The following is a 23,006-nucleotide window of genomic DNA, read 5'->3' on the forward strand; positions in this document are numbered from 1 at the left end:
TGTGGCATGCTGCCACCTCTGCTTGAGACTAGGAGGTCACCAGCACGTACTGATTTTCTAAGTGCTGTAGAATTTGTATATTTATATATCTGGACTTACCTCAATGAAATATACAGAATCATACATTTATTCATGCATGGTGTGCACAAACCAGCATGGGGATAGAGCAATTTACCTGAATGAATATTAAGAATGAGGAACACTCATTCTTAATATTCATTCAGGTAGATTGAATGAATGTTTTTCACTATATACACCACTGTTCTGAATCACTGGATTGAGAACTGGCTGCATATCAGGTCTCGGAGTGTTGTGGTCAGTGGCACAGTCTACAGATGCCTGTAGTTAAGGTGTCTAAATCTAGTCTTGTTTAACTTATTAATCAGTTGGATGAAGGGGTAGAGTGCCTCCTCAGCAAGTTTGCTGATGCATTGAGCTGGGTGTCTAACTTGAGGGTTGGATTACAGGAGAATGGTGGAATTACCTGGTTTCCTGCATGAGTGTGTAGAAAATACATGCCTTAAATGTGTATGTAAACAGTGCATGTTTCCAGTGCCCTGCAAAGCTGGAAGAATGTGCCTAAGAATGAAATATGTGTGTGTCAGCTGGAATGTACATTATGGTGCATTCTTGCCTCTATTTGTTCATATGATTCTGCACTGACTGACAGATAGTCAACTACCTATCCTTTCATGCTTCTTCCTAGATGTTTTTATACACATATATCCTTAGTATAGGTCAACCTGGCACAAACCACTGACTGCCCATGCAGCAGAGCTCTGGGTTCTGTCTGAAATGATTTCTTGCGTTAAGTGATTAGCATTTTTGGATCATTGAATTTCTTTTAGCTAGGTTGTATCTTTATGAACCATGTAGAGCAATGGTTGATGACCTTTTCTCTCCTTCAGTGTCATGCTTATCAGAGGTGAATCACTGCACTGTTTATTAAGATTTTTCCAATTTTTATCTTTTACTTGAGCTGAGTTATGCACAGATGAGTTTCTGATTGTGAATGAAGCTGCCGTTTACTAATAACACAGTGCTACAGGAGTGCTTAATTTTAAATGACAGGAAGTTCATAGCATGAAAAAATTTTGATGTGTGTATAAGCTTTTCTTTCAGCCTTTTTCTTTCAGCCATTTACTTCACTCTCTGTATATTCTTTTATGCCTATTAATTAACATATGACCTCAGTCAACTGCTAAAGATATTAGTAAGACTTATTTTCTCAAATCAGCCATCTTTTACCACAAGGGTTATGCTTGTTCAGTAAAAAAGGAAAGCTAAATCAATGTTTTGCTTCAACCTACAAAACTGTAAAAGCAAGAATTTAATAAATGTAGAGAATAGAAAGGTTTTTACCCATTTTCATTATAACTGACCATCATTGTCACCCATGTCTCATCTGTGTACCCCACCTTTTCACTGTTAAAATGTTACAACTTGCATCTTTAGAAAAATACTAGATGCAGGTGAGGAATTATGTGATCAAGTGAAGGCAGAACACAGAAATGCATGCATTCAGTATTTGGGGCAGACTTTTTCAATGACTGTGACCAAGATATGTATTTCTATCTGAATTTGCCAGCATGACGAAGAGAGGTTCTGTATTTGCCATAAGGTTGAAATTATATTGTTGCTCTCAGGTAATTCTAATTCTTCTTCATGCATGAGTTATGGTGTTTGAAATTGCCATCTCAAATTTTCCCTAGGTTACCTACTGTAGGAATTACACAGATACACAATTCATACAGCCTTATATTTTGCTTAGAGTTTATCAGCTCAACACAGAATTGAAGATTAAACAAAGCATCCATCTCTCAAAAAAATAATGCAAAATGAATAAAACCGAGGTGGCTTAGGATCTGATTATATGTCTGGAATACCTTCACAGATCTTTCCTCTATCAAAATAAACCTTTGGAGATGGCCCAAGATAACAGTATCGTAAATTATGCTGCAGTGTCTCTGCAGACAAAGGAGAGAGAAAGAAATCCTTTTTGCATACCTTATTAAATAATATTTTTTAAAAGCATTGAACTGTTGCAAATGTTCCCATTTACTGTGCTATTCTGTGGGTAAGCATAGTCCCTCTGAAATAAATTGTGAAGTGAGAGAAAAACAAAGCTTGTCCAACTTCTCACCTGCCTTATTTGTATGTAAAATACACTACAAAATTTGTCATTTCTGTTGTACAGGAAGATTTTGGTGCCTGACTTGGGAGTTAATTTTACAGTGGTTAACACTAAATTTGTGTTTTTAGGTAAATTAAAGATAAAAATTGAAGTTTTAAATTATAACTGAACTAGATTCAGTTTTTAAACTAAATTAAATAACTTTTTAAGCTACAGTTAAAAATTGAATTTTAGTTACATTTAGCAGCACAATAATTTTTAATTTATGCCATATACTTACACCACAAATTTTTAAGAGTCTTGTAATTTTCAGCATGTGGGCCTGAGTCTACCATCATTATGAGTTCTCTCTATGGGTTTGGAGATACCAGTTTGGATTTTGCACTGGGCTTGCTCCCCATTCTTAGCATAATGTAAGTGGGCTATGAAACTAAAGTGATAGGTCTGCAAAGCTGCTGTGTCCTATGCTTGACAGTCTACTTGAATTTGGAATAGAGTTTAGACCTTTTGATTTGCTTGTTAGACTAATTGGTTATTGGTTAAAAAGCTGTTTGCTTGTTATCTAACAAGCGAATTCTAACAGTCTACTAGCTGTTAGAAACTGGGGTTAAAAAGAATAGTTTGCTTGTTAATCATTGCTAATTATTGGGTATTTTTCAAGAATAAGGGGATTTTCTGATTTAAGCAGCACTTCGTGTTACATTTTAGAAAGGTTAAGGCATTGAATGTATCACAGGCACAGCATAGTTGGATTTTTTTCTAATTAATACTTTTGAAACAGTGTTCCTAAAGATCTGGGAACCTGAAAGTTTGAGCATATCAAGATCCTTGTTTAGTATTAGCATCACAAATCCACCAATGTCATGGGTTCAATCCTCATACTTAATTTAAGATTTGGACTCAGTGATCCATATGGGTCTCTTTCAACTCAGAATGTTCAGAGATTTTGTTTTTCAGCTGGCTATATATTTGATTATCCTTTTTCACCACAGCAATATTTAGTTTAAGTTTTGTCTTGCTGTCTTTGAAGATACTTTTTCTTTCAGTATGTAATAATGATTGTAAAGCTGAATCTAAATTTTTAAAGTAGATTTGTTATGGTTTAAGCATAAAGCTGTTTTGAAAGTTTGATCATTACATACCTTTCTTAAACTTGTGTAGAAGATAAATGTAAAACTTATGTAGAAGATAAATGGTAGCAAAGGAGATCACTTTCGGTTTGGATGACATTGTTGGTAACATTTTTAGTATGTGGGATAGTCCCTGGAGGCTCCTCTGTTAGACGTTAACTTACAGACTTATTTTTCCTTTTGCGTTCTTAAGCCTCATGTTGGATTGTATCCCCTTGTTTCACAGTAATTGATAGGTCTTTTTATACTGCTGTGTAGGCATTGACTTCTGGAATTTCTGCAATGCTAACACAGTTCTCCGCAGAGTGTTATTTCAGCCTTCATGACTTCTGCCGAGGTCTGTGAAAGGGACACTGGAAAACCAGTTTTGTGGAAATTTTCACCGTTCCTTTCACAACAGAGCCCTGCATTTTATTGCTCTGTGGGTAGAACTGGTGGAGCTTTTTATGTCGTGCTAGCTTTCCACAGACCAGCTGGAGCAGTGGTAAGAAGCTCACTTGAAGTGCAAGCACTTTATCTTTTCCTCTTTGTGTGTAACATGCTTGTACACAAGCAATGAATTCCAGCTTGTCGGTCTGCAGTCTGTTAAGTTGTATTGATTGGTTGATTAAGCATATATCCTGGTAAGTTTTCCTTTTGTTTCTTAAAAAAAACATAATTTTCTTAAACCACTTAAAACTTTGTCAGATTTTCTTGAATGTATAGATGTTACCTGTTTCTTCTTGTGAAAGGGTTAGAATTTAAATTAATTGCAGGGGGTCTATGTAAGGGATGGGACTGCTGAGGAACACATCTCAAGCTGTTTATTTTACAGCATCACTCTCATTACCATGGTTATGACAATGCCAGCATCTCACATCCCCAGCAGCAGACCAAGAACTTAATATTGCAACTTACTTTAAAAGCTTTTTGACCAATTACACAAAGCAAAAGCATATTGACAGTAGTTCTCTCCAACCACTATAAGCACACGTTCCTTTGGTTAAAAAAATGCTTGCTTATTTTGAATACAATACTGGCTTGGAAGCCTTAAGATACAATGCATAGAGCTCCATTATAAAGCTTAGAACTTCCTAATATCTCACTAGATATAATTTTCTGTAGATTAGGGAGTTATTCTAGACAAGCGTTAATACACTGACCATGGTTCTATTTGTCCTTACTTTTCTACTTTTTGTATAATTTTTCTGCTGACAAATCTTATGGCTACTGCTTAGCTCTAATTGCAGTTCTGCTGTCTCTGAAGCCTGCCTTTTGCAGCTTTCCCAAAACCCTCAGATTTTAAGGATTCCCACATAGATGTTGCCTATTTCCTCTTATGAAAGGATTAGAATTGAAATGAATTGCAGCTTCCAAAAACCTTGCTAGACAATAAAAGAAGTTAAGTAAGTGAGAAGCTGCCTGTGAAATAATATAGTTAACACTGCTTAAGCTATATCCAGAGAAAATTATCTTAACTGCTGTTCAAGTATTGATGATTGAAATTCAAGTGGCTAAAATCAGTTTTACAAATTCAGACATTTATATTTCAATGCCAACCAGTTGGATAATTTGCTAGTAAATGAGATACAGCACTGTTATTGATAAGCCACTGGAGACAAGATTTTAAGCTTAGTGTTGTTTTTTTTTCTAATAGTTATAAATACCTCTCAATAGTAGTTGAGGAAAGCTAAGCAGTTAAAGAAACCAAACAATGATTAACCTTTAACCACTGGCCATGGTTCTGTTAGCTGTAGCTTTTGCATGGTGATAACCATCTGATGAGGTAAGTACCTGATGTTGTTCTGATGCCAGTCTGGTAGAATGTTATTATTCATCGGGGAAAACAAAATTACGTTTGTAGGGAAAAATTACTTTTCACGTGGGAAAAGAGAGAAAGGACGGTATATTAAATGCTTTCAAATAAGTAAATATGTGCTCCTGGGATATTTATGAAGCTCTGCCAAAACTTTAAGCTAAATGATAAGAACAAAAATGAATTTTGTAACTTCTAGGAAGTCTTGGCAACTGACACCTTACACTGTAAAAGGTTCCTTTCAAATTAGTAAGTCAAAAATATTAAAATATTAGATTATTAAAATATAAGTCTAAAATATTATGAAGTACAGTTTTGAAACTAATGAAATAAGTAGAGGAAATTTTTTGCTCACTCCTTCACTTAATTTTCTTAGGTTTATTTGCTTTAAGCTTTACTGAAATATATCAGCTCAACTTCTGCTTTCTGTTGTCCAGCATCTGATGGTAATTTGGTATGTAAAGCTCTTTCAGTCTATTTAAGGAAAATGTCTGTTTTCCCAGAGAGACCTGTTTGTAGCTTTCCAGGGACTGCATTAATTTTGTAGAAATTACAAGCTTTGTGAGTGTATCAATATTATTGATGATGAAATCCTCTCATTAGTATGACAAGCAAAACTTGCGTTAAATTTCAAAGGTCTTTTTTAACCCATCCAAACATAGATATTCTTTATCATAAAATAGTCTACAAGGCTATGTTAACTAAGAGAAATATTCTGAAATGAATTGTGTATACCTTTGTAACTTGGTTACAGATGGAATGAAACTCTTATGTGCTCTTCCTGGCTCCTGCTGCCTCCTGTGGAGAAGTGATGATACTGGGAGTGTCTGGTCTCAAATCATCTGAGATTCTGCAGTGATTCTTACTCATTTTTCGTTACAGAAATTACAAATAAAAAAGGAAATGCAATGCAAATGCTGATAAATGCTGGAATAGTATGAACTCAGTCTACATTCTTAAATGTCTTCAATTTCATAGAATTCATCGTGATTGTTTAGTATCATGTAAGAGGTTTAGAATGTATTTGTGATTTCATGTCCTTTTCTGGCTTCGAAAATCTTGAGTGATGCATCTAGTTTACTTACAGGGTCTTCAGCACATACTCTTTCCATAAATGAGAGACCACACATAAAGATTCAAGTCGAGGGAAAAGTAGTTAAATATGGATGCTTAAATGTTTTTGAGTTTTCCAGGTTGCAGCAACCATAAAAACAGAATCTCAGTTGTGTTTTTTTCCAAATGTGCTAGGTTTATTGAAACATAAACTTTAAAAAATTTAGAGATTTTAGAGGAGCTAAGATTTTAGTTAGAAATAAGCTTTATTGGAATTAATTAAAATAAATGGGTAGGCCTTGCTTGATGAAGTTAAGAGTTAGTAGTTAACTAATAATTGATTGCTTGTCAACACAATGTTTAATTAGCTGGGTTTGTAATGAGGAATATAGAAACTGACAAATAACTTTTAGGAACATAAGACACTTGTGGGCCTCTCCTGTTCCGAAACCAACTACAGATAAGAAATAGGAGTTCTAACAAGGGTTCATTTGTCACATTTGCATTGAAAAGGTAGAAAGGTCAGAATGAGGAAGACTTCATTTACTTCCTCATTTCGGGACCCCTCCCCATGAAAGGGACCACCGACCCATTCAAGGAACAAACTACGCATGCTTAATAGCTTTTGAACTGATTAGCATACGAAGCGAGGAATGGGATGTACCAAAATGATGAATATGTATTTGTATTTTGGGTATTCAATACTTGTATGGGTAAAAGGACTGTGTAATCACCTGAGGGGCGCGGTGTGTATTTGGGAGCTATCCCGCATGCCGCCCGTGTCGTAATAAACATACACTTTCTAACTTTAAACTGTTAGAGAGTTTTTGTCTGTCACAGGTGGATATCGGTGCTAGATCAATATCCATATTTCTTTAATAAATCATTATAAATACTGACTTGATAAAATTAATAACTGGCTCTATTTGGACCCTGAAATTTAACCTTATTGGTGGAATTCTCAAAAATTACTAACTTCGTTTTATGTATTTATTTATTTATTTGCTTCAATAGTAGTTATTATAACACTGCCTTGAATTCTAGCAGAGATGGATTTTTTGGAAGTGTCTAATTGTGTAGTTTAACAAGAGATTTATTAATATTTTTGGGATAAGCCACTACTTGCCAGCAAGTTACTCAGGTTGATACATACATATGTCAATGCAGAATCAGTTCAGTATCATGGATTTTAGTCTAAAAGCTCTGTCTCTGTTTCAAGCTTGAATAAAAACTGTTCCACTATACAGAAATGGATTTGTGAATTAATGCTTTATAATCGTATAGTGTAATCAAAGTGGAATGTCTATAACACAGACTCTTATGCTGCATGCCAGATTTTACACCTTAGCTTCTATCAGCTACTTCAGATTAGGAAATTGATGTGTGTGTAAGGTGTATGCTATCATTTTTCTCTATCCAAGTTGCTGATTAAGCCCTCCTGCTGGTTTAAATGAAGGACACACTTTGGACTCCTAGTGTTATGGCTCCATGATCAGGGTGTGTAAGAGATGTGCTTCAACAGCACATACTTAGAGTTGGTAATTACTGTAAAGGTTTAAATGACACCAAGCAATTAAAGTAACTTCTTGTGGAACTTATCAGCTCTTTTAAGAGAAATAGTTAATCCTCAAAGATCTTTTTGCATATATATAGACCATAGAAGCTCTCAGAGGAGTATTTGAAAAGTTGCTGTGCATGTGGTTGTTTTAGTGACAACCCAGTAAGTTCTACGGATCCTTATTGTTGATTTAAGAAGGGTAAGAAAAAGCAATTGTTGCAGGGGTAATCTGGAAGTGCCTGCTGTTTGGAGTGGATGACCATGTATAAAATCCTGCTAATCATAGCTCTGCATCTAGTGACATGCTCTTAACATCTCTGGAAACAAATAGTGCTTTATATTCTTGAATATCTTGGATTGTTCTGCTACTCTTATGTGCAGTTCCTCAAAAGAATTACATCTTCTGTATATAGCTAATACCTAATTTTTGTGATTAAATGTGATTGCTGTGTGTGTCACAAAAGGTGTACAGTGAACTGAGTTTATAAGGGCCAGGATCTGTTTTAGCTAAAAATAATCTGCTTTTCGGAGGGGAAAGGCGGGGGAAACGCAGCCCTGGACAACAGCAACTGGTTTTCTGCGAAGGGCCACTGTGTGTCAGAAATTACAAGAGAGGCTTCTCATTCGAGTGCCTGTAGCGACCCCTGCTGGCTTGATCTTCCAATTGCACTGAGGGTGATTGCTTCAAAAATGAGCGTCAGGAGAAACATGCTGCTTAACTTACTCCTCTAGAACAAAGGGGACTGCGACTATTTTCCAACTGGTGTCAGCAAAGAAACTACAACTGGTATCTTTTCCCCACCTATGTGGTTTTGTAACACAGTTTGAACATTCTTGTTTATAATCACTACAGACAGAATAGTGAAGTTTGTTTTGACAGTTCTAACTGAAAAAAAAAATTTCTTAATCAGCTTGCCTGTTTTCAGCAACAGGTATGCAAGATGATGATGCAACAGGGAGAAGGCTGAGAAAGTTAAGTGTTGGGCAATATGACAATGATATTCCTGGGGAGTCATCCTATAACAGGTGTGGATGGATGAAGTCTTCTGCTAGTCACCAGGCTGTAATTCCAGGATCACCAGTTGCTGGAGGGAAAACCAAGGAGGTAAACAATCAATAATTTTTCACTAAATACTGAAGTGAGTGGCCAGTAGGAAGTCTTATGTTCTGTGTCCAAAATTAATGTGAAGCAAGTGGGCAGTTGCATCATGGCAATAAAAACAAGTAACTGCATTCACCTCAGAAATGCAATTCAGTGTTTAAGGATGCTCGTCTGTTCTGTGTTTGCATGTTTTCAGTGTCCCAAGATCTCTCTGCTGGAACAGTAGATTGCATTATGCATCTGATTACAGGAACCTTCTGTAATTTGATGAAGAATGTTCCACTGTGTCACAGGGTTAAGTGAAAATTATCACACTGTAATTTTGCTTTTTTGTGTCTTCTCTTAGATGATTGTTGTACATTACCTAGATGAAATAGATGGGGATGTCTTCTCCACAATAAAAAATGGAAATGAAGAGGTGACATATGGTAAGAAAATGACTCTATTTGTTTATTTATTTATTTATTTAAATAACGCTATTGACATTTTAGGTGTTACTGAAGAGGAACTGCCCTTTTCCCTCTCTCCTAGTGACAGCACCTCCACCATGCCATCAGCAGATTCCCTCCAGCCAAAAGGTCAGCTCATCTGAGCTGTACAGAACCATTTCTGTTAAGGTACCCCTCTTTCCTAAGTAATGTGAAAATGAACTGTGTATGAAGGCAACTAACACAACAGTGGTTTATAAGTAGGACATATAAATGGTGAATTTCTACATGTGAGTCAGAGAAACAGATTTTAGCAGTCCTGTTTTAATTACACCAAAAACAAGTAAATAATGAAGATTTATCCAAGAAATATTTAATACCTTCTAGATTTTAACTGCCAACAGGGAGTCCTATGTTCACATTCATTGTGCAAATTTGGTGTGAAGCACTTAGACAGCTGTGTCATGGAAATAAGAGGAAATACAGCTCAGTCTTTGAGGCTATCCTGTTCTTGTTCTCTCTCTGTGTTTGCATGGTTTCCTCAATCTTTCTGCTGATATTTGATGATGTCGGAATACCATTATCAGGAGACTTGAATTCTTTGTGATTTCAAGCAGGTTTTGTCTCCATCTCAGGATAGACGGGTGATATTCATGTTGCCATCTTTCCAGGCAAGTGAAGCTGACAATAGAACTTGACAGTAGCTATGCTCAAGTAAAGGAGATACTTTACCAGAGGAATGGATGTTCTGGAGGTTTTTTTTGCCAGGATACACTTTGTAAATGCGCAACCATGGGAAAGTAGTTGGTAGTGGATGATTACATATAGGATCTAGCTATGATTTTTTATAATAAAGGATGATTTTCAAGGCCTTAACTCTTTGCTACTAAAAATAGCAGCTAAGCTACTGTTACCTGTCACCTTTTTTGTGCAAAATTATTTGAAAAAAATAGGATTTAAAAGAAAAAAAGTATTTCTAGACTGCATCAGAAAATGCTGGAGATAGCAGGAAGCCAGCTAATGTATTTAAAACCTGAATAAAAATCACAGGCATTCATTTTACACATTACATGTTGTTCACATGAAAATTCATGTATTTTATGTATAGTTTTACTGCTTAGGCTGTGACTTTCCTCTCCAGGAGGATCTTGATAGTACACTTTTCAATAAATTTGATGATGGATTTTGATACAATAATAGTGTTTCAATTTTAACTTTAAAAACCCTTTATGTTCAATTTGCCTCAATTAATAGTTGTCAAAAGCAAATAATGTCAACAGAGAATAAAATTAGCTTTAGAAAAATCTTCTACCCAGTTCAAGACATCTCTTTATGGTTCTCCCTACTTCTAAGTAATTAGTGGCTTATATCCCCCTGGGGACAACTTCATCAAATCAATTATAGGTTGATCTACTGAACTTTGTTGATAAATGGTTTCTATTAATGTTGCTAAGGGCTAAGACTTGCCCTGGAAAACGATTTGGCTTTCAATGTGTTTCTCTGTTTTGATTCTCCTGCTTAATTTTAAATGATGTCATCTCTCAAATGCTGGTTTTAGATACTCAGTTAAAGAAACACTGAAAATAATTATTCTAACTATTAGAAAAGGAGGCAATTCTTCCTTTGAGTGCCTGTTTTAAAATGAAGCTCAAGGTGTACTGAATGCTGCAGGTTAAGTGCTCATCTCCATGCAGCTTTGGTTTTAGCTGTAAACATAATGTACTTTGACATTAAAGATGTTAGTTGTTAATTAGTTAAAGGTTAAAAGTGTATGAGATGGGTCAGCTAGAAAACATGCAGTAAAGACACCTGTTTGCAAGCATCTCCTAGAAATGTTAATTAGGTGATTTTCCCATCAGAGCAAAGCAACATCTATTGTCAGAGGCAAGTAACAATCATACTTTAAATGTTTTTAAATTTTCTCCTCCTCTTCTTCTTTCTTCTTTCTTCTTTCTTCTTTCTTCTTTCTTCTTTCTTCTTTCTTCTTTCTTCTTTCTTCTTTCTTCTTTCTTCTTTCTTCTTTCTTTCTTCTTTCTTCTTTCTTTGTTCTTTCTTCTTTCTTCTTTCTTCTTTCTTTCTTCTTCTTTCTTCTTTCTTCTTCTTTCTTCTTCTTCTTCTTTCTTCTTCTTCTTCTTCTTCTTCTTCTTCTTCTTCTTCTTCTTCTTTTCTTCTTCTTCTTCTTCTTCTTCTTCTTCTTCTTTTTCTTCTTCTTCTTCTTCTTCTTCTTCTTCTTTCTTCTTCTTCTTTCTTCTTCTTCTTCTTCTTCCTTCTTCTTCCTTCTTCTTCACTTCTTCTATAGTTATTGCCTGTATCTACAGTGTGTACTGTATCTACTTGCTTCTATGCTTCTGATTTCTTTCGCAAGAAGTGCTTCTTATTTCTGCTACCAATCCCTAATTATTCATGCCCTGAGCAAGAGTGTTATGTTTTGTGTGTTGAAGAGGCCAAGAATCTGAAGGGAACAGACACACCTGTTCCTGGGTTGAGACTGCTTTAATGCACATGCCATAAAGGTCTAACTCTTGCAAAGTGCACACTCTAACGGTGTGCACTTTGCAAGAGTTCTTAACAGCCTCAATTTTTAGTACTTTCCCTTGCAGCCCAGCACTTTTAAATGCTTACATCGTCTTTATTTTAGTAAAAGTCAGGAAACATACTGACTTCTTCAGATATTTTCAACAGCATAAGGCCTTTTGCATCATTGACTCTGAAGTCTTAATTTCTGCCTTTAATGTATTACTACTTTTATGTCAGTTCAGATCACCCTTGAATTCAAAATTGCTTTGTTCTGCATCTCAGCTTTGCTGTTTATCTGCTTTTTAAGTTACCAGTGAGGATGCCGTAACTTGGTTACCAATTATCTAGATGTATTACTGTTTTATTTCCTCCCTGTTTCCTTGCAGAGAATAGCATTCAGTGTAATTAGCACTTACCATATCAAGAGATTCTATTGTGCTTTTAAGAAAGTACAAAAGTATATATTTTAAAAGAAAAAAACAGTCAATAATTGCAATGACATCCAGTCCTTACATATAAAAAATATAAAATTCTCTCTTAAGTTATTGATGTAAACTGTGTATCTAGTATCTTGAATGCATCTGATTTTTAACCTGTTTACCTAAGGACACTGTCTTTAATAAAGTCTTATAAAATGGAGTTCTGTTATCCTTAGAAATCTTAATTTTCTTTCCAGTCAAGTAGTGTTATGTATCTGCCTCCCTTACATTAGCTATGCCCTAACTCTTCATTCTTCCTGTACATTTATTGGACATGACCTGCATGGCAGGATTTCAGAGCCTTGTTCTTTATCAAACAGGTGTAAATTTAACCTCCCTCAGTCTGTATGCATGTAGTCAATTCTGTGTCAGTGCTTCTGCTCCAGTGATCACTTGCTGCTATGGTTTCATGGCCCTTTTCTTCACTTTCCGTAGCTTGAAAGTAATACAGCACCCACAGAGTTCATTCTGACTTGTCTTTGAAAGACACCTTGTTTCTTGAGATGAACCTAAATGGTCTATAAATAGGCTAGTGGCCTATAAATTAGCTAGTTTTATAAATATCCCTCAAAAAATAGGGCTGCTCCACATAGAACGCAAATACAGCTCTCTGGAATTTCATAATAGCTGATGTATATTACATAGGAGGGAGAGTCCCACATATCAGTGAAGGAACTGAAGCACTATTTGTAGGCCATTTTGAAATTTATAAAGGCTCTTTTTTGTCAGACAGCAGACAGCTAATTCACATCCCTTTGTATATAGAAATTACACATAAAAGTATAGCAAGCTCTTTGCTAGGGGACTGAATGCTGGCTCGCTGCCCTGCCACTCCACCCCTGAGGCTAGATGTGAAGACTGACCCTTCTTCAGCCCTGGTCAAAGCATAGACAGAACTTTGGGGAAGGTCTGCATTCACAAACAGGCACTGTCTTGCAACAGAGGGGAGGGATCTGTGGTACAAGGGAAGATTGTCTATAATCCTTTATCAATGTACTGACAAAGAGAAGACATGATGTCACTTTTCCCCATCTTTTCTGAACTGCCTAACTAGACTTGTGTAGCTCAAGCAGTGCAAATGATGGAATTGAAAGCATTGCTGCTGATATAAGGAATCTCTGAGCCTTCAACCATGTGTAAAGCCTTGCCTTTTCATCTCTTCCATGGAGCTTAGACTACGTACTGTACCCAAAGCTTGTGTATAAGCTGAATCTATTCTAAAAATTTTAGAAAGGGCAACTTTTCTCCTTATGCCATCGTGGAACTCTTCAAGACCACATAATGGAATATTTTCACAATTTTTCTCATACAGACTCTGTTTTTATCTGACAGAGACATTGTAGCCCTAATTTTCCTCATTGACTAACACAGACTTACTATATTGCGTCATCCAGCACAGTGATGATTGTTTAATAAATGTATTAGAAGGCAAAACCACAACCTAACAGCCTCATTATTGCATAATTCTATTACCGATTAGAATTTTATGCTGTTGCGGTATCATACTGTTATTGCAGGATTGTCATTTCTTCCAGTTATTGAGTTGCTAGGGAAATTATACATACTGCTTAATTTTTTGATTTAAAAAATATCAGGGTTCTAAACTGAGGGTCAGTTTGGGAATAAAAGTGAAACTAATTTGTGAAGGGAAAAATTCCCTTTTTATGATGGGCAAAAACTTTCTCCACAATTTTAAAAGCTTTCATGTAATATTCATTTATACCTGTCTTTCTCTCCTCCTCTAACCTGTTTTTGTAAGACATGCATGTCCAAAGCAAGTAATAGATTCAGAACTTTTCCAGACATCTGGGTTCATTTGCTTAGAACATCAATGCATCCACTTATGTGGATCTTTAACATAAACTCCGTCCTCCTGGAAACAGATGTATTTTCATTTTTGCTATTGCAATTTTTGTGTTTAGGTTTTTTTTTGATGCTTTGTTTATTTTAGTGGGTTTTCATTTGTTTCTTTGTTGAGGCTATCAAAGAAAAATAAAAAATACAAGTAGAGCAAGGAAATTTATGATTTAATGCAAAGCAGATACACCAGATTTCTGTTACGTTTTGCACTGTCCTGCAATTGCCCTTGACATGTTTATGTTGTGGCTGAATACAGTGTTCATCTACACAATATTTTTATAATTAAACACCTAATGTTTCTTAATTATTATAAAATACATCATTTACTAGTGCCTAAGAAGCCTCCATAGGCTTCAGGAGCAAGCAGGAAATTACTTGGATCTCCTGTTGGGATTCTACCAGCATGAACTTAATGAGGGCTTCCAGAAAGAGCATTTTGGAATGCTGTAAAGCAAAATCATAAATGTTCAGTAATCACTTCTTGGTTGTTGTAAAGTCTGAAGTCAATATAATGTACTATGATCTATCACACATTTCTATCTCTGGGTTACTTTCATTGAGACATTCAGCTCAGTAAAACTAATCTTTATATAAAGTTTTTATTGCAGGAAGGTTGAAGATGACTTGATGTGTTTTCAAGTCTTCATTGTCACAGATTTCCTTCCTTTTGTGCCACTAATTATAATACAGTTCTCAACATATCTTTCAAATACAGTCATGGAAATATTGTATTTCTTTGGCCTGCAGAGAAATAAGTAACACTTATTGTCAGTGATTTCACTCTAGTAGTGCAAATTCACAGAAAAAGTAATAATATTCCATCTCATGTGCTAAAAAGCTTAACCATTTCATTTGGTTTATATCAATTTGAATGGTGGAAAATATCTTGTAATAGTAGAATGGAATTGAAACTGAAAATAACTTTAAATATTTGTAGTCTATGCCTTCACTGAGTGGTATTAGCTACAATCCTTACAGTGTGTCTACAACTGAGCTATTTGATAATCAGCTGTAATTGAGCTTTTCTCCCCGCCCCCTCCCACCTCAGCTTGACTAAGATTTTCATGGGAGGAACTGTCCCAGTCTACACTACTTAACTTCCCAAAGCTTTAGAGATGAAATAATTTAGAGTTTAATCCATTTAGTTAGCTAGATATGGACAGGTTTTGTTTACAGCTATATGTTTCTACATAAAACTTAAAAAAAGATCTGTACATATTTTAGCCACTGAGCAAACATTCTACTATGTCATTGATTCAGAGGAGAAAGGAATATTATTATACATAATTGAATATAAAAAGCTAGGGCATGCCAAGTCCATGGCAGATAGTATGTTATGATAAACCAGTGGGCAATATAAATGGGTGTTTTCTTTGGCTGATACATTAAAGCTGACAAAATAGAATTCTTGTTACTGGATTTTCATAAGAAAACTCATTCTCTAAAATATACTCTCTCTTCCACTGGTTTTGGATACTCTAGCTTGATAAAATATTCCGGAACATGAATACATTTTGTTTTGTAGCCGGTGTTGTATCTGATCAGACTCAATAATTCTTCAAATTGGATGCTTATGTTAAGATAAAGATATTTAATGATTAATTGTTCTTACAGCTCCCCAAGCTAAACTTCTGCAAAGGGACTTAGTCTGCTGTGACTTACATGTTGAACATTATGTTGAACATAAGAAAAATTCAAGTACTACAGATGGTCATGGAAAATACTGTGCTAGCAGAATGCATCATCTAGTGCGCATGTATATAATTCCATGTGCAGCTTCTCTGTGATACTGAAGAATTTGAAGGGGAAAAAAAAAGAAGATAGGTGTTTTTGGAGGCTTTTTCATGAACAGGACGGGACTGCTGGGATATGTTCCTTGAGCTTTTATTGCAGCATCAGCCTCATTACATTGTTAAGACAATAGAAAGATGGCAACAGCTCACATACAACCAGCAGCAGCCAAAGATTTCTTTGTTACAGAGCATTTATAAAACTTTCTAGCCAATAGCATATTGCTAAAGCTTACAGACAATTGTTCTAGCCAATCACTAAAAGCATATGTATGTCTGACTCACACAATGCTTGCATGTATGCCTTCTATTAGCAATACACAATACACCATTATTAAGCTTAAAACCTTCTATTATTTTGCTAAGCATATTTTTCTGCAGGCTTAAGGTCTATCTTAGCCAAGACTAAAACTCAAAAAAACCCCTTCTTATCTTTACTATTTCCCACCGATAGATTCTTCAAACATTACATTGAAGAGATGTTGTGAAACTATTCACCTTCTCCTCTTCCTCCCTCCCTTGCTTTTGTAGCAGGATTTGCATCTGGACAGAAACACTGTGATCATAGATCAGAATGGGCCTTAAACCATTAAAACTGCACTGTTAAAACTGCTTTGGAGATAAAATCAGGTACTGATTTGGAAAGACTTTGTTTTATACTGTGTGTTTAATTTTCTGTGCAAGTATTTACATTGATTTGTTTGTTTTAATGGATGACTTTTCATTCCATGTGGGCAAAGTGCTGATAGATATGTAATTCAGAGAACTGAGACTGTTCTCCTAGAAATGGCCCTCAGAGGTCCCTTGGCACTGCCTGCATTATCCATTTGAACCAAGACACTTCTGAAAAGTTATATGGAGTCTTCTGCCTCAACCAGCAAATGTGAATTAAGTTTTCTCATGAGAAATGAGTATCCAAGTATTGGAGACCCTAAATACAGAAAGAGGCTCTCTACTTTCTCATCCATTTGTTTTACCCTGAATTCAAACGTTGAACTGCATTAAAGGAATGGCAGATCTTGTGACAAAAGGTTTTTCCTATAGGAGTTCATATGAAATAAGGTTTCTAGCTTGGGACATCTTTAAAGTCTCTTGCATCTTATATGTATTTCATCAATGGTACCTCAAATAGTCTGACTGATCCTTGATCCCTCACTACTAGCATTAAATCAAGCAACTGCTGATAGGTTCTTCATCAAGAACCCACCCACCCTCTATGCTCTTTCCTTATTTGAGGCACAACACTTTAATCCAGTCTGTCTGTTACTTGTTTTTTCTTGACTAACTTTTCATACCACTGTGAACTGAAAATGAAACAACTGCCTTATTTCAAAAGGATTTATTAACTGAGAAAAAACTTGAAGTTTTGCATAAGACATGTTATTGCCTGTTGTAGTTTCATTCAGGAACTGTGAGTTTGTGGGCCCCACGATGGGCAACTCCCTGAGGGCTCCCCTGGAAGGGGGAAACCCTCTTGAAGCAGTTCTTTGTTAGGAAAAGCAGATGCACAGGACTTTTTCAGTCTTCAGGTTCTTGTTTTATTGTTATCTTATCAAGACTTCAGCACACTGTCTGCACTCAGACCTTACATGCATGAAAACAGCACAAAATGGCTAACAAACCCATGCCACAAGGTCTTTTTAAGTCTAATCTAAAACTAAACTACCCAGTTAAGGAGTGACACCTAGATTATTTCCCTTTCTAACCCAATAACTGACCCCTAAAGGTCCGCAATGCAGACTTTTCTGCCCAATTACAAGATACCACCCGAACCCAAGAAGAAGGAAGAAGAAGAAAAAAGAAAGGAACTCGAGACAACACCCTGCATCCTCCATATTGCATCGATCTACAATATACTAAAATTCCTAAAATCTAAATTTCTTACCCATGTGACATACTAAACTACTCTCTACAATCTCTACAATCTATTTTACACTTTTGTGGTCTCTGGTTTACTTTGAGGCTTAGGAGGCCTTCTCCATGAATGAGGGTCAAAGTCAGTGTTTTCCTGGGAGTCAGAGCACCCCAGGGCAGACAGGGGGGTATCCCCCTTGTCCTGGGTTTCCACAAGAAACCAATACATATGAAAGTTTAATTGTGCAGCCTGCAGCTTTCATCCTTCCTGTAGCTCTAATCCAAAGGCATTTTCTCTAGAGAGAAAGCAGTAGCATTTTCTGGTGTTTATTTATTTTTGTGGTTTTTTTTTTTTTTTGTTTTGTTTTGTTTTGTTTTTTTATACTTGCCATACAAGATAACTGACTGTACTTGGAATATGCATTTATTAGTTGAAAAGATGACAGCACTTCCAAGGGTGCTGAACACAGTTTCTTGTTATGTTCACTAGTATCTGTGAGAGCTCAAAAATTCTAAAATTCAGGCAATAAAATAACCTTATAATTCTGAATTTCCAAATGCCAAAAAAGTTGTTTATATAATCAAATATTACATGGGAAAAATGTGTTTATACAATGCTTCAGTGTTGTTACTTGATCATGGTCTCAAAGCATATGTGCCTCTTCAGTTAAATTTGAAACGCACCCTGATGATACACTGGTGGGTGGTGGTGGTTTGGTTTTGGTTTTTTCCTCTTTCTTTTTTCTTGCTAAGAATGACTAAAAAAGTGATTACTTGAGAGGTTTTTAAAACATTCAGTTTTAGAGAGTTTGGTTTCTCTTTCTTTCGCTTTCCATGGTAAAAAGTAATGCATTTCCCCACATAAATCAGTAATTTGATAAATAACTATCTTTGTATATATTCATTGAAATATAGATGAATAATATCTTACACTTACATAAAATCCAAAATAATCTGAAGCTGAGAAACCCATCACTAATGTTTTCTTCTTTTGAAGATGCAAACAATAAGCCATTGACAGAAACTTAAAAACAATTTTAATAGAAATACGGGATTGGATGAACTGACATCCTGGCAGATGTGTTTGTTTTTACACATACCTGAAGTTGCTTTCTTGCAGTGCATGTGCATAGCATAAATTTTTGAGATGTCACTAGTCACTTTGTTTGGAAAAGGTTAAATTAACAAAACCATGGGAATGACTACTGCTCTTGCTAAGATTCTATAAAATTTTTTCAACTTTTCCAGGGTGAGGCCTCCCACTATATGCCATGGCACTTCATGACTGTAATGTGCCAGATTAATCCATGTAGTTTGAGGGAAGGCTGAAGAAAAGAGCTCCAAAAATCAAAGTACAGCTCTGAGCACACATTTTCAAAAAAATTGCAGTTTTAAAATGATTCTGTGTTTGAGTGAATGGTAGGGTCTGTCTACTGCATTCACAAGTTAGAGATACTCTACAGTTTCAGAATGACAGACCTTCCAGTGTTGAGTGGGAACAGAGAGGAAATACACATTCAGTTCCACTTAATTGTTTATAGTCTAAAGGTCATATTGCTCTTTGTTTTTTAGGATGCTGTTCTCCCCTATGTTAATTATCTTCATGTTTATTCCCTCTTGCAGAGGAGGAGAAAACCAAATAATTCTGTGTTTTTCTATGCCTGAGTTATGCGTGTTATTTCACAAAGCCATTTATATTCAGGCATCTTGTAGACAAAATCTGAAATGAGCAATCTTCTTGACATTGACTCCTACATTTCTGTCAATCATCAGAGCAGCAGAGAAACACGTGACATTCCTTAACAAACTGTGGAGTTTGCTGAATTTGTGTGAAGGACATGGCATAGCCACTGCACTTCAGGGTTCTTGCTGGAGAAAGGTGCATGTTACAATTCAAGCCCTACATTTTAAACTATTTTTGTTATAATTTGCAGTGTAATGGTTCTGATCAAACCAGGAATCTTATGTACTATATCTAGAACTGGTGCCACCTGGCAGAGATTGAAAGACCTAATCCTGATTTCCTGTGCTGTGCCTGGAACAGCCATGAAACCAATTCTTCTTGCCAAATAACAGACTTTCGCCTTTTGAGATGGCAGTATTTAACACACTGACCTAAACCCAGTCAGTTCCTCACTGAAGACATCCAACACTGCCTTTTCTTCCCTTCCTAACTCTTCTTTTGTATGCAAACAACCTTGCCCTTTTTATCTTCTGGCTTTAGAGTTTCAGACATTTTCTTCCTTGGAGAAGAAAGTCTCATCTGGTTGAAACTTTGAATTTGTGACAGAAAAACAAGCAAAAGGTGAGATTTTTGTTATGTGCCCTTTTATTTGTTATTAATTGTCCATGTCAGAGGGTTTTTCTTGATGAGTAGCCCCTTAAGTATAATTGAGTTTGTTAGAAGGATCCATGCAAAAAATTCTTTAAAAAGGGTGAATTTGATAAATGCTGACAAAATTCAATTATATTAATATTTTAATTACATGATTTCTGCTTACATTACATTCTGATAATACTTTGGAAAGTAAGTTTCTTACTTAACCAACCTTCTTCATATGTCATCTCAGACCACCGTTATCTTCTTTGTTAAAGGTTACTATTCTTGTTCCCGTCTGTCCTGGTTCAGGGCAAATCTGGGAGAAAACCCCCAAAGGGGTTCCTCTAGGAAGCAGATTCAATTGGCCCCTCCCCCAAGCAGTTCGGGAGAAATACCTCCTTGGAGAAAAGTGGAAAAAACTGTTTATTAAACAAGAAAACTGAAACAATATTAAACAATAAAACCTCTCGCTGCTCCAAAAGAGAGACAAACTCAGAAAGTCCTCCCCATGGGTTGCAGCTTGGCCCACTCAGTCTCTTATCAGTCCCTCCGGCACTGGAAATGCCGTGGCCCAGGCCCAGGCCCAGCCCGGTGGGCCACAGGTGCGAGCTGCCAATGCTCCTCTGGGTGTTCAGTCCAGAGCAGTTTTAAACAGGTCCAAAGAAAAGGGGAAAAAACCCCACAGTCCAGGGAACTTCTTTGCCTTGGCTAGCTAAAACTAAGTAAAAGCAAAGGAGAGCTCTGTCCTGCTGTCTGTCCATCCACGGACAACACAGTCCAGGAGCAGGAATGTGGAGGACTGAATGCAGTTTCTGAAAACAAACTGCGCACTTCTTGTCTCCCCGCTTCACTCTCTGAATGAGTCTTAAAGGTGCAAAACATAATATTCAGCATAAACAGAACAGACAATTGGGGATAAAGGCATCATACAGTCAACCCAGGACACCTAATTCAGCAAGTGTATATAGCCAAAAAAGCAAAGCTTTCAAGATTTGAAAATCAGGAAAGAAATGAGATATCCAAAGGTCCAGTGATTACAGTGCTTTTTATGTAGAGACAGGGATGCTTTCTATGTAAAGAAATTTTCTCTAGTCATTATTCTTTATAGGAGTGTGAAGACTTTGCATCTGGCTCTGCCTGGAAGCATCCAAGATGAAGTGTAGTTGTATAATAAATTATTCAAAGTAACTGATGTCACTTCTGAACTGCTGCATAATAACCTCTTCTGACTCTATGGCAAGGATTTTCTCTTCTTTTTACCTGATAATATGGTGCATATCACAACTAACCTTTGCTATTTGGTTCTTCTGAGTGCAATCTTTATTCAACATGCTTAATAGGAGCAGCTGCTATGAAGGAAAACAGTGGTAGGAATGAATATTCTTATGAAGGAGTAGTTTGAGTTACTTTATGGTCTGTGGAAGAAAGCAAAATGTAATTACTTTACCAGTACTCATCTCTATAACCAAGCCAGCTTGTGTATTTTAATATTATCAACATGGTTTAGTACATGCATTCAACATGGTGCCAGTAGAAATTTGAAAGCAATAGAATAATTCATAATGGGAAAGTTTTAAATAGTTGTATTTGTTTCTGTCTAGATCTAGTAATTTCCTGCAGTGATCCTTTCAGAAAATATAGTGTGCTGGGCACTGATGAACAATCTGAAAAGGAAATATGTTGCTCATTGTGGAGCTGCAGTGTTTCCACTCGTCTTCCTGACCTGTGAATAAAACCTGCTCAGAACAATGCTAGGGGGGTGTTGAATGCAACACAGTAAGGTTTGGGAAGCGAGTAAAACTTTATTCAGAGTTCTGGATGTTAAATTTATCCGAAAGTGTTGGGCCATTTTGGTGTAATGGAGTAGCTGGGCTTTGGACATTAAAAAGCACGAATCTGACAATTGTCGGTTCAGTGTCTTGCATCTCTCTGAAAGAAACAAAATAAGTGAGGTCACATTAAGTGGTGGGGGAAGAACAACACCCGCCCCCCAACACTCAAAAAACCCCCCAAAATCAACCAAATACCACCACACACAACCCCTCCCTCCAACCCAAGTTCTCAGTCTCCCTGGCCCCCGCGGCGCTGCGCGGAGCACAGGACTCGCTGGGAGCGGCGCTCTGCGTGGAACAGGCGGCGAGAGCAGGGCGGGGAAAGGAGGGGAACAAGTCAAACGTAAATGAGGTGGAGTCAGCACAGCAGGCATACACTGAATGGGCAGTAGAACTGAAGAGCGAGTTGGAAGCCTAATCTAACAACTATCGGGGAATTACTTTTTGTCTGGACTAAGTGAACTCTGGCCATTCTTCATCTGGCTGGCTGTTTTGAGACAAGGGAGCCTGTGCTTCTTTCGCCGCAGACACTGGAACCCACTTTGCGGTGAAGTTCTAACGCGAGGGAGAGTGGCGAGTGCTGGCAAATGCGGGCAGTTGTTTTTCCTAAGGCTCTGCGTGGCGGGCCGGCGCGCCCCGCTGCCTCGATTCGGTGAGCCACGGGCAGTATGCGGCACGGAGGGAGGGAAGGACGATTTCGCACAGCCCCGTGGGGGAGTAGCTGTCACGATGGCTTCCATAGGTAGGTTTGTGGGTAGCTGCACCCATGTTTTGTGCGTTTTCCTAAGTCTGAAAACTCGTTTATGTGGGTTGGTCTTGTGTTTGGCTGGTCGCGCTCGCCTCAGCGGCAGCGAAATCTGACCCCGGGAAAAGGGGAGGGCGGCCGGAGTTCCCTAAAGCGGACCAGCCTCAGATGGGGGCCAACGGAGCCGCTCCGCTTGCGGGGTGGGGAGCTGCAAGCACGCACGCAGCCTGCGGCCTGCTGCTGCGAGCTCTGTAGAAATTAAGTGGGAGGAAGAGTTACGCCTTTTGTAGTCATGTAATAACGTTTGGAGTCTGCCCAGAAATTGAGGAGGTTTGCAGACTAGGAGTTCTGTCAGTATGAGAGTTTTCTGCAATCGCTGACTGATTGAGGGCATGAGGCAGGGCTCGAG

General features: G+C 37.2%; 1 protein-coding gene and 1 long non-coding RNA gene across 8 annotated transcripts in view; one reads left to right on the forward strand and one right to left on the reverse strand.

Annotated features, from left to right (window-relative positions):
• TNS3 (tensin 3) overlaps positions 1–23,006 on the forward strand; it is a 123,994-nt gene that overhangs the window by 64,890 nt on the left and 36,098 nt on the right. The gene's annotated exons all lie outside the window — the stretch shown is intronic.
• On the reverse strand, positions 19,261–21,089 carry LOC137479726 (uncharacterized). The gene is made up of 2 exons (XR_011002471.1): positions 20,967–21,089; positions 19,261–20,315 (listed from the first exon to the last, which is right to left on the reverse strand). It is a non-coding gene; the product is annotated as an uncharacterized lncRNA (long non-coding RNA).

This window comes from Anomalospiza imberbis, chromosome 1, assembly GCF_031753505.1.
Source record: "Anomalospiza imberbis isolate Cuckoo-Finch-1a 21T00152 chromosome 1, ASM3175350v1, whole genome shotgun sequence".
NCBI classification, from domain to species: Eukaryota; Metazoa; Chordata; class Aves; order Passeriformes; family Viduidae; genus Anomalospiza; species Anomalospiza imberbis.